Below are 19,585 nucleotides of genomic sequence, written 5' to 3'. Positions count from 1 at the left end.
TCATAGTAATATAGAACACACTGCAACACCACCAAAAACAACTTCCAAGTCTTTGCTCAATTATTTAGGATCGGCATAGTAATTGAGCACGCGCGTGCATTATTTTGCATCTCTTGTGCAGTAGTTTTTAACTTTATACACACAACTCATCTTAGTGGTTCGTGAATCTGCTAAGAAGGTTGTTGCACCTACTAAATGCATGCATAGAGACTTTATTTCAAGGACTTTTCAACTAATCAGTTCAATCCATCTTGATGTTCTGGAAAGGATTTAGGTATTCAATGTGTCCGGTAGATTAGGAACATTATAGCCATCCATGCACAACATGTGTGAATGTGTGCACATCACGCACAGACACAAATAATTGGGTCAAACATACCAAATATATTCTCTTAGAAAAAGTAGTACAAAGTTTAATTTCTTAAAAGCAAGTCTAGTAGTCTACTACTTACTTAAAAAGAGAAAAGTATAGCAATATACTATTAGAGTGTTTTAACTGAGCTCATGCATTCATGAATCAAAGTGAATTTTAAGTAAGAGCCTCTCATATTAGCTTATACCATTTCTAAAACAGTTATTTGTTAATTAGTTCATAAACCAGTGATTTACATTCCCAAATCTAACCCATGTTTATTCAATTCTCAGCATTTGATAAAAATAAATTTTTTTGATATCCAGTCATTCATATAGAGTTGTCAACGGGTCATATCCGTTCCAAATTTCATAAGAAACCTTTGTGACCAACTCTATCAGGTCCAATACTTTATACAGGTTATTTAATATTGAACTCATATCTAATTTATAATTTATCACATATATAATCCAAAACTCTTATATATATATATATATATATATATATATATATATTCGACAATAAACTTACACACTCACAATGTCATTCGGAGGACTTGAATTCTTCAGCTTTTAATTTGAAGAATGAGAAAGGTACACTAGGTTACAGTTTTTAGTATTGAAAATTCAATTCCTTCCAAAAATGTAATTTTAACAAATTCAAGGTAAACAATAAAAATATAGAAGGAGAGGACCGAAAAATATGAGTAAAAAAATAAAATAAAAATTGGGTCCTTGACTTTGTGTCAAAGAGAAAACAATGGAAGGAAAAAGAAATCAAGATGCAAAAAGAAAAATTAAGAACTTTATTAATAGTAAACAAGATAGTACAACTTTTTGAGTAATACCAATTGAATGGATTCAAGTGGATCACAATTAACGTCAGATGAGTGTGTGAACATGAAGTTTCATTGCGTGTCTATGTATTGTTGTCAAAAAGTGGACACAGAATAGAGAGAGTGAAAGTAGATTGGACTACATGATGTACGGACTATATGATGTACGGACATGTATGTCTTTGCATAGGGATGTGGGGACCACTACACCCCCTAATAAACTTAATGAAAGATGTTTTAGATACCAATTATTTGTTTAACAGGTAGTCACTCATTGAGCAATTAATTTTGGAGACAACTTACCCGTGATATTAATATGGGTTGTGGTGTTTTAAGAAGCCGTTATATCATCAGTCTAGAACAAAAAAAGGGAAAAAAAAAAAATTAATTATAATAATAATTAATATTAATAATTTTGATGACATTAACATATAATAATAAAAAATTAAATATGATAATGTATCAATGTTTTTAAACCCTTGCAAGTTTCTATCAACATAAAAAGTAAAGACCACTGCTTCTATCAACATTTTAGTTTCGTATGTTTCATTATATTTTAATTTTCTATTATACGTTGCCACTTTACAATAATAAAAAAAATATCAACTTTCAAATTACCAAATATTTATTTAAACGTATATATGCACATACATATATATATATTTATTCATAAACCTAATTGTATTAAGTGTATATATTTTTATACCTATTGCATGATTTATATTATTAGTATTAAATTTATAAGAGTAGTTTTGACATCTAAATTATTATTATTTTTTTCATTCTCTTTCTATCTAAACTAATGAGACAATATTTTTTTTACAAATTTTTTAAAATAAATTCATGCTTAGCGTGAACTAACGAGAAAGGGAAAGAAACATAATTTTTTTAAAATTTTTAGCTATTTGGTTAACGTGAAAAAATTTTTTTTTCAGGAAAATAATATTCTCGTAACTTCTTGATTTTCTTCAAAATGTTTATTCCATAAAACATTCGAAAATTTTATTTTTTGTTAAAATTATATCATTATATATTAATTTTTCTTATACCCTCATAAGATGTTTCTCTTTGTTCTACTTCATACTCACAAAAGGATAATTTTTTTACGCAAATTAATATTTCTAAATTGATTACAACTCTCTTACTTTTTAAATTAAAATTTTTCGATACACTGCAAAACAAAATAAGCTAATCTAATAACAGAGTCCCGGCACTCTTTTGCTATCCAAATTAGTTATACAACATTTTTTGAGAAGTTTTTTCAAAAAAATTTACTAACCAAATACATAATAAAAAATTAATTTTCTTTTCTTCCACCTCATTTCACTTTCTTTACTTTCTAACCTCAATTTCTACATAATCAAATGCACCTAGCCAAACGTACAATCTAATTTTCTTTTTTCTATTTTCACTTTCACTTTCAATTTTTTCTCTTTTCACTCTCACTTTCAATCAAAGATCTTGAGAAATTATTACTGGTTCCCATAAATCATTTGTCAGACTTTTCTGCATTTGCCAGTTGCAACATCTTTAACGCCTTAGCCCCCACCCTTTTGATGACCATCAACGCCCGTACTTCCTCTCTCTCTCTCTCACTTATATCGATATATCTATACTCCGATATTTTCTCTCATTTCACTTTCTTTACTTTCTAACCTCAATTTCTACATAATCAAATGCACCTAACCAAACGTACAATCTAATTTTCTTTTTTCTCTTTTCACTTTCACTTTCATTTTTTTCTCTTTTCACTCTCACTTTCAATCAAAGATCTTGAGAAATTATTACTGGTTCCCATAAATCATTTGTCAGACTTTTCTGCATTTGCCAGTTGCAACATCTTTAACGCCTTAGCCCCCACCCTTTTGATGACCATCAACGCCCGTACTTCCTCTCTCTCTCTCTCTCTCACTTATATCGATATATCTATACTCCGATATTTTGTCTGTCATATGGCAATTTTTGTACTCTCTCGCCTTTGCAGGTCCACTGCTTTCTATCTCTATCTCTATTTATGCCTGTCGTGTGCTATACCACTTCATTCTTTTCTGAATCGAATTTTCGGATTCCAGTTCTATCAGAGTCGATGAAGTCGCTCTTCAACGTAATGTCGACTTTCAGGAACATCTTTGCTCTTATTCTCTTTGTTTATCTGGTTTCGAACTTCTTCAATGAGTTCAGATCCCTTGGTAATCTCCTGCCAGAAGAAGAAGGTACGAAAAATATTCGATTTCACAACTCAGATTAATCAATTTGCTGTGATAGTTACGTACTCTGTTCTTCTCATTAATCTTGGTTTTGCTTCCCACTTGTCAAGCTATTTGGTAAAACTGAAATTATTTTAAGTACTAGTATGAATTATAAATTACATTTTTATTATTATTATATTTTTTATTTTTAAAATAGGAGGAAAATGCTCTAAACCACTTACAATCTTTGGCCATAAACTCCCTTTACTCCTTTAGGGCGCGAAAGTGCGACAAATTAAGTCACATGGTGGGAACGGTAGTGAGAGCTGCACCAGTTTTTAATATAGTTAGTGAAATTTGCTCCAAAAATTAATGTTTATATATATATATATATATATAAAAATTCATTATACATATAAAAAATATAAATTTATTACATATTTTGAAAGTTTCATGAATATTTAATTAAATTTTTTAATATAAATATATGTACATATACATGAATTCATCATATATTTTATTAGTTTCATGAACATTTTAAAAATTATACATTTATATTATATGAATATTTATATATATATATATAATAATAGTCTGAATAGACAAAATCACAATTTGTAATTTGAGTGCCCTCGAATATTCAATTTGTTGCTATTATACTAAAAGGGTATATTGGTCATTTCAAATGGCCTTTAATTCTTAGCTAACAGGCATGACCTGGCAAATAAATTGGTAAGTTGATGGGCGTAACGCCCGCAACAAATTGGTAACTCCACGATCAAATTGTCTCTTAATATTAAAATTAATTTTATTATAAAATATTTTATAATAAAATTAATTTTATTATAATATATTAGATATGTTGAAATGTTAAAATTAATACAGGACGCTAATTTATTGTAATAAAATTCATTAATTTCTCTGGCATCGTAATATTTCGATTCGTAAGTTCCTCTACACCGGTGACACAAAAAAATAAAAAAATTTAAAGAAACAAAAAAGGTACATCACCTCAATTATATATATATTTCTATATCACCTGTTTATAGGCCTCCCACCTGTATTCTAGAACTCTATTACATAAATTTCCTACAATTTTACTAAGCTCACTCCAGTTTTATGATATTAGTTAAATTTAGGTGGTAGGGTCTTTCATTTGCCCTTTTTCTCTTTCTCTTTCTTTTCTTTGTCTTCTTGTGTTCTTTTATCTTCTTTTTAATTTTATTTATTTATTTTTAGAGGTTTAGTTCATATGTAGGTGGCATGATTAACTAATTTGTCTCGGGTATGATATGATTACTCGTCTACTGTTCATTATTAATTGTTGGTGATATTAAATTAATATGATGAATATTGATTAAGAACTCATGTTTAAGAACAAATGTAGTACAATGAAGGTGTCTTCAGTAAAAAATTCTCCAAGATAGACCACATATTCTTCATTGATTAAAACTGATTGATTTTTTTTATTTTTATTTTTGGTATTGTAATCCTACACATTGATTCGAAGTTGCTAACCAGTTTTCATTTCTTTTTGTGCAACAGTGCGAGCTCTTAAAACAATATCAACGAAATTGAAGATAACCCACTGGAATATTAGCCGAACTTTCTGCAGTGAGGGTAGTGCTTTGAAAGTGACCATTCCCAAGCTAATCATTAGAAATGTAACTTGCAATTGCACCAAGACAGTGTGCCACGTCACAAATATGTATGGCATTTTTCTTCATAGATTTTTACATTTCCTTTAGCATACAAAGAATAAGTCTATGATGAGGGCACTTTCCTATAATTTGGGCTTTCAAACACACTATGGAAGTCCATATTTGATATATTTCCACTTTCTCATATGAGAGCGCCTTTGTGATACATATATGCAAGGCATGCAAATAATGATTAAAAAACAATATTACTATAAATTACAAATTATTTAGTCACCTGCTTGATCCTTAATTATTTAGTACATGCCATTTGGGATGCAAGGAAATATATATTGTAGAAGAAACTAGAGCATAGTTAAGCACTAAACTAGAGGTTTGGAGAGAATCTTTAGAATCAAGAGGATTTGAAATAAGTAAGACTAAAACTAAATAAATGGAATATGACTTCAGTAAAACTAAAAATACAAGCAGGGATGGAGTGAAGAATGAGGGTCAAGAGGTGTCATTTTGTGCATTTTTATTATTTGGGCTTGATTATGCATAGGAATGGAGGTCTGCTTCTCGCATCATTTTTATAAGACTAGTCATAATTTTCAAGACAGAATGTTTGGGTAGCTAAAAGACAACATACTCATTTAATGAGTTTGGCAGAATTGCAAGTATTGAGATGGATGTATGCCAAGAAAAAAAGAGAGGATAGAATTAGAAATGATCACATCCGTGAGATGGCTGAAATAGCAACTGTTGGAGACAAAATGAAAGAGAAGTGATTAAGATGGTTTGGCCATGTACAGGGATCAAAAACTGCATTGGTTAGAATAAGTGATGTGGTCCTTAGCGAGTGTAATGTTATGCAACTTTTACTTAACAGAACTTGCTATTGCGAATTCAAAGTTGCATCAAGTCGTTGCCATCTGTTTGTCTTGCTTGGATCAAATTTTAGCTTGTTGCAGCCAAGTTAGAAGCAAATTTCAACTCCACTGTAATCAAAACATTCCTGATCAGTAACTAATTGCAGTTTTTTTAGTCAACACGCTGGTAGCTAAGTTACAAGGTGACAAATGACCTTTTGGTTTTCAGTTTGCATCGACTTGCAAAGCAGTCCTTTATAAACTGAAAGCACACTGCAACTACAACAGGTCATGACACAGCACTGAATGCCATAAACCAGTTTTCACCACAAGTTTCGTAGTATAATTCCACTTTCAAGAATGAATGTAAGGTGATTCCTGAGGGTGCCCGACCATATTAATTTTTGGATAAGATTTTGTAGGGAATAATGCAATCCCCTGGTATAACTCTGCTCATTAATTCTAAGTTCCTTTCTCTGATTTCAATATTATTTATTATTATTATTATTTTTTGAATTGCAGCCAGCTGAAGGGTCAAAATTTAACAGGAGTTCTACCCGCCGAATTCTCGAATCTTAGGTATCTGCAAGAAATGTAAGTGCCACATATCAGTTACATTCAGAAGTCAATCAGCACAGTGACCTATTAGCCTCAGTAGTTCATTAGGTTTATTCACTTTATAAATAGATGGCTAAAATATGAAAACTTATGTTACATGGATTCTTCAAAAGTGAGTGAAGTATCCATGTCGGTTGGACATGAGCTTAAAAACATATCCAATAATGTAATCTTATTATCTTATTGATGGGTAGTGTGGAGCTTGATAGATACCGTACACTAAGCCCCAACTCCACGGACCCAACTTGGTAATTGTTGCACTTGTTATGTTGCCCTAGTGCGAGGGAATTTATTCATTCTGAACTTTCTGTATCCGCTGTTGTTTTTGATCATCATAGTGAAAATCCCTGCAACCCTTGGACGTAGCCCTGATTTTGGGTGAACCAAGTAAAATATGTTCTTGTGTGTGTGTGTTTGATCTCTTTCTTGTGTATTTTGTTTAATTTCGCAACACTTATTGCTTCAGAATGAGTAAAATGCCTAACATAAGTTCCATAATGAGAAAAGAAGAAGAATGAATATTTAGCAGTGTGCATGTAACATTCTATTTTGGAGATTAACACTTCCGATGTGTGGATACATATCCGTATATGACACACATGAGTCCATGTAACTTAGATGAAGACTAAGCACTATTCTGCTGTTTGGATGTCCCCGGGAAATTAAAGTAGGTAATTGTGCTTTAATATTGTTTGAGAGAAGTTTATTATGTTTTTCGTAGCTACTCAGACAAGTCTGTTTGGTTTTCTTTGTAGTTTGATATTTAGGGTAGGTATACTTAAACTAATTTGCAATCTTAAAATTCTTAAAAAAAATCAATCTTCTGTTGTTTTGTACCATATTTTCTACAAGTATAATCCTTCCAACATATGGTATACCCAACTACTAGTATGGAAGATTGGCACCTTTTTATCCAGTGACCATCTGAAATTGATAGAAACTAAGTGAGGTTTCTTTTATCAACAGTGATCTCTCTCTCAACTACATCAATGGATCAATTCCTACGACTTTTGCTCAACTCCCTCTCACCATGGTGTAAGTTTCCTGTTATATGCTTTAGAATCTATGAGGGCCATTCCCTGTTAGATATTTAGCAGTTAGATTAGTTTGGCTAAACTTAAGTTGGTTCACTACAGGTCCCTTTTGGGAAATCGCATCAGTGGTTTGATTCCTAAAGAAATTGGTGACATTGCTACACTTGAGGTCCTGTAAGTGATGAACTGTTCTATATCTACTGGAGTTATAAATGAAACATTCTCTTGGTTTAATTTGAATGTATTCTTCAGGGTCCTGGAAGATAATCACCTCGGAGGACCTATTCATCCAAACCTCGGAAAGTTGAGCTGCTTGAGTAGACTGTAAGACTATTGTTTTATTTATTTATTTACCATCTGTTTTGTCCACATACATTTTTTCTGTTGAAGGATACACTTGCATTGCTTCTGTTCTGGTTGTGAGCTTTAAAGGCATTTCTAGTCAGCATTCAACCTGCTTCGAGCATAATTTTATTTTCTATTCCTTGTCTTCTCACTATCCCTTATCCTTAAAAATTTTATTATGTGGACACCAAGTGTTCTAGCTTTATAAAAAGTGTAATTTTTTTTTTTTTTTGTATGATGTATCCGTAAGGGTTTGGCTTTCTGTAATGACTCCAATAAAGTAGATGGGTCTGTGGCCTTATGAACTGAATTGTACTGAGATCATTTTTCATTTGGAAGTGTTGTTAGTTCTGGTTCCACCTATTTTGTTAATGAAATAAATTGGAATCTTCATATTCGCATATATCAAACTACAAATATAGAAATATTGGGGTTTTTAGAATCTTTTGACCATTAATAATTATTTTCTTGCCCTAAGTGTCTAGCACGAAGCACCTGTCATTTGGTAACTGTGGTGGTTATGTCTGTTGGGAAAATACAAGTTTTAAAACTTTTTGAGAGATTTTCATACATGGATCTTGATTCATCACATAGAGTCAAGTTTTATGCAAAAATAAAGATGATGAATCATTCAATTATTAGATTGAATACTTACATCAAAGGTTTGAGTAAACCTTTAAATCTTTCCTCTAAAGTGAATGTTCTCACTTATTGTATATCCCTTAGCAACATCCTTTCTCCTTCGTCTTGGTAGTGATCTTTCCTTTTAGGAATTACTCATATACCTTGATGAATGACCTTAGAGGCAAGGCTTGTGGTAGCCTCCTTTAGATGAGCAAGCAAACCCTAAAAAATCTAGAGAGAGAAAATATATTTTTCTGTCTTTATAAAGGTGTCACCTAAAATATACATGGACCCATGCATATATAGGCAAAATAAAAATAAAGGATAAAGACAATATATTCTTCTCAATCTCTAATTTATATCTCGAATCTAATAGGACTCCAATATCAACTTGGGCTATGCGTGAGAATCCCTTGGGCTTACTATTTTCTTGGCTACTATAAATTAATAATTGGTCTGGTCCATTAAACCATGGACCCAATTCAATTAATTCATAAATTAATTTCTACTCCACAAAAAGAAATTAATTGCATTCCAATTAAATAGTAAATAACCTCTAAGTCAATGTTGCACTTTGACCCCTCTATGCATAATTATTTATCGGATTATAAAACCATCAATCCGACAACATAATTAATATAGTTATTTTGTAAAAACGAGAAGAAAAAATATTGGGAGAGAAATATTTTCTTTGTATATTTCACTTCACTCAAAGAATTATACAGAACCTATATTAATAGGTGATACGTAGCGTAAAAAAAGGAAAATAACTACTGATTCTAATCTAAAGTCAGCTCTCCTATTTTGTAAAGTCAACTATTTACAGCCAAAAGTCAGCTCTCCAATTTTGTAGTTGACAGCTAGAAGTCAGCTCTCCTATTTTGTAAAGTCAACTATTTACAGTTAGAAAATCCCTAAGGATCCGGCAATATCTCAGTGCCAAATAACCTTTTTCAACACTCCCCCTCAAGCTGGATTGAAGATGTCTTCCATTGCCAGCTTGCCAACCAAGTAGTCGAATTGTCTTTTGTGTAAACCTTATGTGAGTATATCTGCAATTTGCTTCGTAGTTGGGACATATGGCATATAGATCAAACCATTCTCAATCTTTTCTTTAATAAAGTGCTTCTCAACTTCCACATGTTTTGTTCTATCATGAAGAACAGGATTGTGGGCAATCGAGATTGCTGCTTTGTTGTCGCAGTATACTCTCATAGGTGAGGTGCTCGATATTCTTAAGTCATTTAGCAATCTCCTGATCCACAAAACTTCACAAATCCCATGGGCAACTGATCTAAACTCAGCTTCAGCATTACTTCTAGCCACCACATTTTGTTTTTTACTGCGCCAAGTAACCAAGTTTACTCCAACAAAGGTGCAGTAGCCAGAAGTTGATTTTCAATCAGTAATGCTCCCAGCCCAGTCTGCATCAGTGTAAACTTCAATTTGTAAGTGTCCCTGTCTTCTAAATAGGAGGCCTTTACCAGGAGTTCCCTTTAGATACCTCAGGACTCTGTATACCGCCTCGAAGTGTTCTTGTCCTGGTGAGTGCATGAATTGGCTTACTCTGCTTACTGCAAAAGCTATGTCAGGACGAGTATGGGATAAGTTTATCAGTCTTCCAACAAGTCTCTAAAACGGTTCAATATTCACCACATCCCCCTTTCTTGAGGGCTGTAATTTTTGGTTGGGCTCAGTTGGAGTCTCAGCTGCTTTACATCCAAGTAAGCCTGTTTCACTTAACAAATCAAGTATATAGTTGCATTGAGTGACAAAAATACCTTCCTTAGATCTGGCAAATTCTATGCCGAGGAAATATTTCATTACTCCCAAATCCTTGACTTCAAAATCTTTAGCGACCCTCCTTTAATCTTTCCAGTTCAATACTATCATCACCTGTGAGGATTATGTCATCTACATAAACAATTAAGATAGCAATTTTACCTTCTCTTGAGTGCTTATAGAACATGGTATGATCTGCTTGACTCTAACAGTAGCCATAGTTCTTTACAGCCTTCCCGAATCGTTCGAACCATGCTCTTGGAGACTGTTTGAGACCGTACAATGATTTCTTCAGCTTGCAAACTTTGCCTTCTCCAAATCTCTGTTCAAATCCTAGAGGTGAGTTCATGTAGACTTCTTCTAAATCTCCGTTCAAGAAGGCATTTTTAATGTCTAACTGGTGTAGGAGCCAATTGAAATTTACAACCAAGGATAACAAAACTCGTATTGAGTTTATTTTGGCTACTGAAGCAAAGGTTTCTTGGTAGTCAATTCCCAAGGTTTGTGTAAACCCTTTCGCTACAAGCCTTGCCTTATACCTCTCTACGCTACCATTAGCCTTGCATTTTATTGTAAACACCCATTTGCACCCTACAATCTTCTTATCCCTTGGTATTGAAACTACTTCCCAAGTACCATTTTTCCTCAAAGCATTCATCTCTTCCATAACTGCTAACTTCCAATTCGGATCATCTAGAGCTTCCTTGATGGTTCTTGGTACAAACAGGTTAGATATTTTAAAAGTAAATGCTTTATGGCTATTGGAGAGTCTATGATAGGATAGATAGTTGGTAATGGGGTGTTTGGTGCATTCTCGAGTTCTTTTTCTAATGGCTATGGGAATGTCAAGATCTGTGGGAATCAGTTTTGGTAAGGCAGTAGGAGGTACAGAATAGGAGGTAGGATCAGATGAAAATGATGGAGGAGTTGTGATAGGAATAGAAATCGGAAGGAGAATGGGATTAGAATTACCTGAACTACCCGGAGGACCTTCACTTGGAGATTCTGATTAACCTTGTGGTTGGATGATCTGTTGGTCTTTATTTCCTTGTTCATTTTTTTTCCGAGTATAAACCAATAGCTCAGGTTTAGTTTGATCTTCCTGTAGTATTTCTCCCCTTGTTTGTGATTTTTCTGCATTTGGCAAACCTTGACTTGGAACTTCATTTTCAATATCTTTAACAAGTTGCTTTTGTAAATCAGGAAAAACAGTTTAAGAGAGAATGGGATTCGGTAAAGGGCCTATAGTCTCCCAAAAATTGTCTTTTTCCCTTTCTCTCGCCCCTTGAAAATAATTTTTGCAAAAAAAGGATTGATTTTCAAGAAATTGAACATCCATACTCATATGAATTTTTTTCATTTGTGGCTTATAGCACTTATATCCTCTTTTATTTGGAGCATAACCTATAAAGACACAATTTTCAGCTATCAGGTCAAGTTTAGAGCGAGACGTGCTAGGTATATGAACAAAAACAATGCAGCCAAAAATTTTCAATGGTAAATCTGAGTTAATTCTACATTCGGGAAAGGTTTGTTTGAAATAATCTACGGGTGTGACATATTTAAGAACATGGGTAGGCATCCTATTAATTAAATAGGATGCTGTTAAAACAGCCTCTCCCCATAAATATTTTGGAACATGCATAGAAAACATCATGGCACGAGCTACCTCAAGTAAATGTTTGTTTTTTCTTTCTGCAATTCCGTTTTGTTGAGGAGTATCCTGACAAGTAGATTGATGTAAAATACCCTTTTCCTTTTAAAAAAACTTCCCAAATGTTCATTAAAATACTCAGTTCCATTATCGGAGCGTAGTATACTAATTTTTGACTGAAATTGGTTTTCGACTATTTTGTAAAAATCTTTAAATAGTTTTTCAACTTCAGATTTCACATTCATCAAATAAACCCAACATAATTGAGTATGATCATCTATGAAAGTTACAAACCATTTTTTTCCAGACCCCGTGGTAACCTTAGAGGGTCCCCACACATCACTGTGAATCAAGTAGAAAGGTTTTGAAGCACGATATGGTTTTGAAAAATAAGTAGTTGAATGACTTTTAGATAAATGACAATTCTCACATTGAAAGGAATAACAATCCAAATTTTTAAACAAACTAGGAAACAAATGTTTTAGATAAGGAAAACTAGAATGTCCTAGTCTTAGATGCCAAAGCATTATTTGTTCATGAGTAGAAATTGAACTAATACTACTATTAAAACCATGATCTATTTTATTATTGGAAAAATTGTCACTGAAGTAGTAAAGACCATTGATCATCTTAGCATTGCCAATCGTCCTCCCTGAGTTCTGGTACTAAAATTCACAATAAGAATCAAAGAAGATAACGCGACAATAAGAGTCTTTGGATAATTTGCTGACAGATAACAAATTGCAGGCCAATTTTGGAACATGAAGGACAAAATTCAGAATTATATTTTCTGGGATTTTTATTTGGCCTTTTCCTGCAATAAGGGAAAAACTACCATCGACAATCCTAATTTTTTCATTCCCAGAACAAGGTGAATAAGTATCAAAAAGGTGAAAAAGAGACGTCATATGATCAGATGCCCCGGAGTCAATAATCCATGGTGCAAAGTCTAAGCCACAGGATAAAGCATTAGGATTTCTACCTGTTTCAGCAAGGAAACCACTAGGAGTACCTAGTGAAGAATTGGACTTTAGCAATTTGAGAAGATGATCCTTCTGCTCCTTAGAGAATGGACCTGTTTCAGCTTCGTTTGCCGAAGGGAATGAACGATTAGATTTGTCGCCCGGCTTGCTGCTTTTCCAGTTTGGTGGCTTTCCATGGATCAGCAGGTTTCTCAGGTATGACGTGGCCTATTGCAGAAATCACACCACACCCGAGGCCTCTAATCCTGCCTTCTCTGATTGGTGGCAAATATCTTGTTTGCACTTGCATCAGATGCAACCAAGGCTGAGTTCTCGACAGGTACAGCAGCTACCTTTTCTTCGAGCATGACATTTCTGCGGCTTTCTTCACGTCTAACTTCAGCGAAGACTTCACCAATTGAGGGCAAAGGCTGTCGGCCAATTATTCTCCCCCTAACTTCGTCGAATTCAACGTTTAAACCTGCACGAAACTTGTAAATTCTATTATTCTCCACCATCATTTTGTTATGATCACAATCTTCTGGCGATTTCCACTCGCAGTCATTGAACAGGTCAAAATCTTACCATAGCTGCTTCAAAGAATTGAAATACTTGGTGACATTGTCCTCTCGTCGGATTTTACCAAGTTTTAGTGTCAACCCAAAGATTTGGGACTGATTTCCTAGATAAGAATACATCTGATTAACATTGTCCCAAAGTTCCTTGGCTGTCGGATAGCACATGTAATTGTAGCTGATATCTTCCTCCATGAAATTTACGAGCCAAGTCATGACCATGGAATTTTCCGCATCCCAGGTTGAATACACCGAGTTTTCTTTTTTTTGGTGCCTTCTTATCTCCTGTCAGGTAACCAATCTTTCCCCGTCCACCGATGTACATCCGGAAAGACTGAGACCAACGCAATAAGTTATCACCATTCAATCGAATATTGGTGATTTGGACAGAGTGTGAATCAGAGTTGGAAGCATGGATTGCGGGAGTTTTTGATGGGGCAGTGGAAGAAGTGGAATCAGATGAAATTTCTGACATGGTGAAGAGTTGCCGGAAGAAGAAAAAAAAAAGGTTTCTGTAAGAGTCAGAGATTAAGTCCTTGCTCTGATACCATAAAAACGAGAAGAAAAATTGTTGGGAGAGAAATATTTTCTTTGTATATTTCACTTCACTCAAAGAATTATACAGAACCTATATTAATAGGTGATACATAGCGTTAAAAAAGGAAAATAACTACTTATTCTAATCTAAAGTCAACTCTCCTATTTTGTAAAGTCAACTATTTACAGCTAGAAGTCAGCTCTCCTATTTTGCAAAGTCAACTATTTACAGCTAGAAATTCCCTAAGGATCCTGCAATATCTCAGAGCCAAATAACCTTTTTGAACATTTTGTTACCTTTGATTTTTTCCGGTTTGATTACAATAAAAAATTTGTTTGACAAAAATAATAATTTACTAAATAAATATAGAAAACATTTTGTCTAGAACATACGTAGGCCTTCGAATTTAATTTGTGATCAACCATAATCAATACAAAATAAATACAAGTAGCACTGATGCAAATATTGAGAATATAACCCTCTAACTATTAATTACATAACTACTCAAAGTGCCGATCTATGGATCCTGAAGTATCCGCTGTACAAATCAAAGTAATTATTAATTAATAAAAGAGTCTATACTTCTCTCATGCTTAAGAGTCAAAAGCCATGACTGAGAGCAATTGCATACGACAACTCTCGCAATATATCTCAACCTATTGTGGACTTGGTTTAAGTCTTAGTTAATTAAATGTCCATCCATAATTACCGACTTTAAACTATTTATGATTACTATTTATAACTTTGTATTAATTGTCATTACATACATATATAAATATATCTTGTAATCAAGTGGACACAATTAATTCCATAATGAATCGAAAAAATAATACATTCCATTCACCAATTGTATAATGCCTAAATAATAATTGTTTTTTTGGCCTCTCTGAAGGTCTAAGGCGCCCTCTGGCCCTTGTGTTCCTTTTGTTTCTTTGGGTTTCGCTCCCCTCACCAATTGTATAATGCCTAAATAATAATTGTTTTTTTGGCCTCTCTGAAGGTCTAAGGCGCCCTCTGGCCCTTGTGTTCCTTTTGTTTCTTTGGGTTTCGCTCCCCTTTTTGAGCGTTTTTAATAAAATCTTACTTATCAAAAAAAAAAAAAAAATTCAGATAAGGAACCATGATTTTTACAATCCAAACAAGATTTTGCTATGCTAGGGCACACAAATCCCAACAATGTCACCATGGAGTCACAGATCCTTTAGACAGTCAAAACATACAGGAGAGGTTTGAAACATGAACATAGTGTTGTAAACTTGTAATATGTCTAAAATTACTAATTTCTTCAGGTTTCTACTTCCGAGTTAGTAATTTGTTTAGAAAAGTACTTACTAGAGAACTTTTGGTTAGTAATGAATTGTTAATATTATTAACTTTGAGACCCTATAAATTTACTGGGAAAAATAATAAAAAAAAGAACTTTAGGACCCTAGAAATAGATGCCTAGGCCATTGTTGATACTTGTGAGGATTGAAAGCAAAATAGATGCAGAAGAGGTCTCTGAGGGTTTTGCGACCATCGCCTCATAGGACATGTAGAGATGGTTGGTAGAGTCAAAAAACACTTGGGTCACGCAAAGGAAAACATTGTGAGTTGTCAAAAGAAAAACGGCGGAGTTTTAAGCCTTCGGTTTAGGTTTTGGTAATTGAAAGAAAGTGAATTCATGAACTCATAGTTGTTAAAGGCTCAAGGCGCACAAAAGGGCAAATGCCTCCTGGAGAGTGGAGCTTGAGGTGCAAGGCGCAAGGCGAGGCGCGTGCCCGACTGAAGCAAGGCGCACGTTGAAACAAAAAAAAAACCCACCCAATAAAGTATTAAAGATGCAATAATATATATAAAGATGCATTTCCTCAAACAATCAAACCAATAACATGTTAAAATGGAACAAATATAGGCATACAGCTGTTGAATATTGCGATTTCATGAGATCCTCCTTCAATTTGACATCTATGATCTACCTAAGAACCAGTGCGATTAATTATGCAACGATTAAAATTAAACAGATAAGAATCAACAAGTCATCATTTAACTTTAGGAAGAATCAACATAATAAAGCTGTCATATAACAGGATCACACAAATAAATAAAAATATAGTGAGAGCAATACATTTTACTAATCTAATCCAAACAGGTAAATATAAATTACCTCACAAAAATAAATAAAAAAAATAAAAAGAAGAAGAAAAAGAAGACGTAATCTGCCAGACAGTCCAGAGACTCCAGACTCGAGAAAAAAATAAATAAAAAAAAATAAAAAAATAAAAAAATAAAAAGCAGAAGAAAAATAAAAATAAATCTGCCAAACTCGACTCGGCTGAGAGAAGAAAAGAAGAAGAATAGAGAAAAAAAAAAAATCTGAGATAGATCCGAGAAGAGGAGGAGAGAAGAAGAGGAGAGAAGAAGAAGAGAGAGAAGGAGAAGTAACTTACCGGCAGAGTGCAGATGCAGATCCGAGACTGAGAGTCCAACTGTCCAAGTCGTCGCTGCCTCTGTCTTCTTTCCTTTGCTTTTTGGTTTTCTTTTTTTTGTTTTTTATGTTGTAACTTGTAGGTTTTCAGTTTTCTATTACATTAACTAATAAAATAATATAATAGAAATAATAATAATATAACAAAACAATAAACAGACAAAACCAAAATAACAAAACAAATAAAAAACTACATTTTCAAGTAGGTGCGCCTTTAGCGCGCCTGTGTAGAAAAGGCGTACGCCTTCTTTAACCTATACGCCTTAAGGCACTAAAGGCGATGTGATGGCGCCTGGAGGTGCCTTGGGCCTCCGGCGCATTTAACAACTATGCATGAACTATTTATTAGATGAAGAAATTCAGCAAACAATAAAAGAGATCAATAGAAGGAGAGAGAATAGTACCCTACTCCGCGAGCATTTCTTTGAGATCCTCACCCAAACTGATAATTTGAACAAGAAAACCATTTAATGGATAATGATCTCGTTTTTGAAGAGGCTTAAAGGTAGATGTACAGGAACTCCATATGCACAGACCTTTATAGAAATGCCCTCTCAATATATTAACTTTACAAGACTGGATTTCTAACAAACTGTGAAGTTCCTTAACAAGTATGGGTTCCAACACAAACAAAGGACCTTTATATCTTATTCCCAACTTAAAGTAGAAATCCTGTGAATAGAAATGCTGACCAATACAGCATCTACTATAATAAGAACTTTAAGTATCCTGCAAATAGAACATATCAAAATCCTACAATGACCTGATTAATCTCAAACATAACAAGAACTAATTTACAAGAAGACTTAAACACATATAATAAACTCATATATGAAGCAAATAGGATAGTAAGTAAAGCTAAAAAAAGCTCACTAAATGTCTTATATGAAAAACTTGGCACAAAAGGGGGAGAGAAAAATATTTATAAATTAGCAAAGAATCGAGATAGATAAACTAAAGAACTTAACCAAATTAGATGTATCAAGGACATAGATAACACAATATTAGTCAAAGAAAGTGATATATTGGACACGTGTCCATGAAGTGTCTATAGAGTGTCATGTCCGATACGGACGCGGCACCTTCATAGAAGTGTTTGACATGGGCAAGGCACCTTCGTAGAAGTGTTTGACATGGACACGGCACCTTCGTAGAAGTATCCGTGCCTCTTAGGGATGGGAATACGGTAAGGGCAAGTCAATGATATATATTATATTAATTTAGATTCTTACAAAAATATATATATATAGATATATATATATATATATATATATAATAAATAATAATTATTTGTAATGTATAGATATTGTTATTATGTGATGTGGTGGTTCTAATTTTGTTAACCCAGTTAACATGAAAAAGAGGGTGAGGAAATTTTTTTGATCTGGTTTTTGCTTGCGGGTCGTGGACCGTGTTTAAAACTTTATTATAGCTCAGTATATAAAGGCATTTAGGGTTTGGAGAGGGTAATGAGAGACACTAAAAATCGGAGGAAAGAGAGTGACAACGAGATCTAGGGTTTGGAGGTTGAAAATTGTAATGTCCTGATTTTCACATAGTGATATCTTCCGCTGGATCTTCAACGTGGACGTAAGCACAACTCACAGATCTTTGTGTTCATAGTGTGTAATGTGTTTACTTTTCTATCATGATTCGTGATTTGTTCTTGGTTTATTGCGTTTATCGTAACATATTTGCATTTGCTTATAACAAAATTATGTTAAACAAGTTGAGAGTTGAGAGCTATATTGGATGATGAGTTTTAGACTAAATTAGTCATGAAATATTCTCATTGTGATGTTTGTGGCCCGAATTTGGTGCCGGGTCGCGACCCGCTTACGACCCATTGGATGAGCTTTGTGCGGGCCCAAGCCCACCAAAGCTCTTAGGGATTGCCCAGAAAATTTTTTGACCCGCTGTTTGCTCATAGGTCGTGGACCCTAATTAGTTTCTTGTAACTCGATATATAAGGGCGCTTAGGGTTTGGAGTGGTGTAAGAGAGAGACTCTGAAATTCGTACAGAAACAGAGTGAGGGCTGTTGTGTTGGTTTTTCTTTCCAATAATAAATAACCACTCGCAATAGCACAAATCTTTGTAGGATAGTACTATTGAGAGGGTGTCAAACCCACAGGGAGATGAGTGTACTTCATTTTGCTTTTAACTAATTTTTCTTGGTTTACAGGTAACTGGTTGAATTAATTGATTGGTTGTCACGATTATAAACTGAAATTAAACTAAAGTGATCAGAGAGAGAGGTCTTAGGGCTTTGACTTCACCACAACCTTCATACTATGGTTAAATATTTCAACTCTGAGGATTTAACAAATTATATTTCAAATGAATTGAACTTAATAACATTCGTTCAATTCGGTTTTTAAAGAAAGATGTTCTATAAATTGCAGTTAACTATAACCTATCTGTAGTTAGCATGGACTATCCACCTACTTATTTTAACTGTTCTAACTAATTGTGTAAACAATCCATCTTTCCTAAGCATAGCCTAGAAAACATTCAGTTACAAAAAACATTGAAACGCCATTATATGACCTCTATTCTTATGTCCGGCAGGGCTCCGCCAGATACCGTCCAATAAGAATGGGTTGAGAATAGATTACGAACAGTTATATCTAAGACAAAGTAATAACAATTTGAAAACTATTTAAAATATTAAAATCCAATTGAGTTGTCTCAATTGCTCATAATCATGTAATCAGAAACATAATATATATTAAAAATATCCCAGAGTTAAAACAAACAAATCATAGTACTTAGATCGGTTTCCGTCGGTGCCCTAAGAGAGGAATTAGCTACTCATGACGATGCCGAATATCATTTGTGTTGTGGTCGTCTTCATCGTCACGGACGGCATTTCTTTTCCCAGGATCTTCACCTTCTAAGGTATGGAAACCCTAAAAGCCGCCACCACAATATCAACCTTCTGAATAATACGAGAAAAAGGGACTCCTTCTATCAAGGCCTGTGCCTTCTTTTATAGAAGAAAATAAAGGTTTAGTGGGCTTTTAAGTCTTCTGGCCCATCTGGAATGAAATACGACTTAGAAAAGAATAATCCTGTTACTTTAAATCTGATCTGTCCGGGA

At 33.8% G+C, this 19,585-nt stretch overlaps 1 pseudogene; it reads left to right on the top strand.

The window, feature by feature from the left end:
• Positions 1-3,178: 3,178 nt before the first annotated feature.
• LOC132308633 (probable LRR receptor-like serine/threonine-protein kinase At1g53430) overlaps positions 3,179-19,585 on the top strand; it is a 37,649-nt pseudogene continuing 21,242 nt past the window's right edge.

The sequence above is a fragment of the Cornus florida genome, unplaced genomic scaffold (assembly GCF_030987335.1).
Source record: "Cornus florida cultivar Cherokee Brave unplaced genomic scaffold, ASM3098733v1 CherokeeBrave_3.0.0_Hap2_Chr05, whole genome shotgun sequence".
Taxonomy (NCBI): domain Eukaryota; kingdom Viridiplantae; phylum Streptophyta; class Magnoliopsida; order Cornales; family Cornaceae; genus Cornus; species Cornus florida.
The sequence above is the reverse complement of the archived record's forward strand: the minus strand, read 5'-3'. Positions and strand labels throughout refer to the sequence as shown.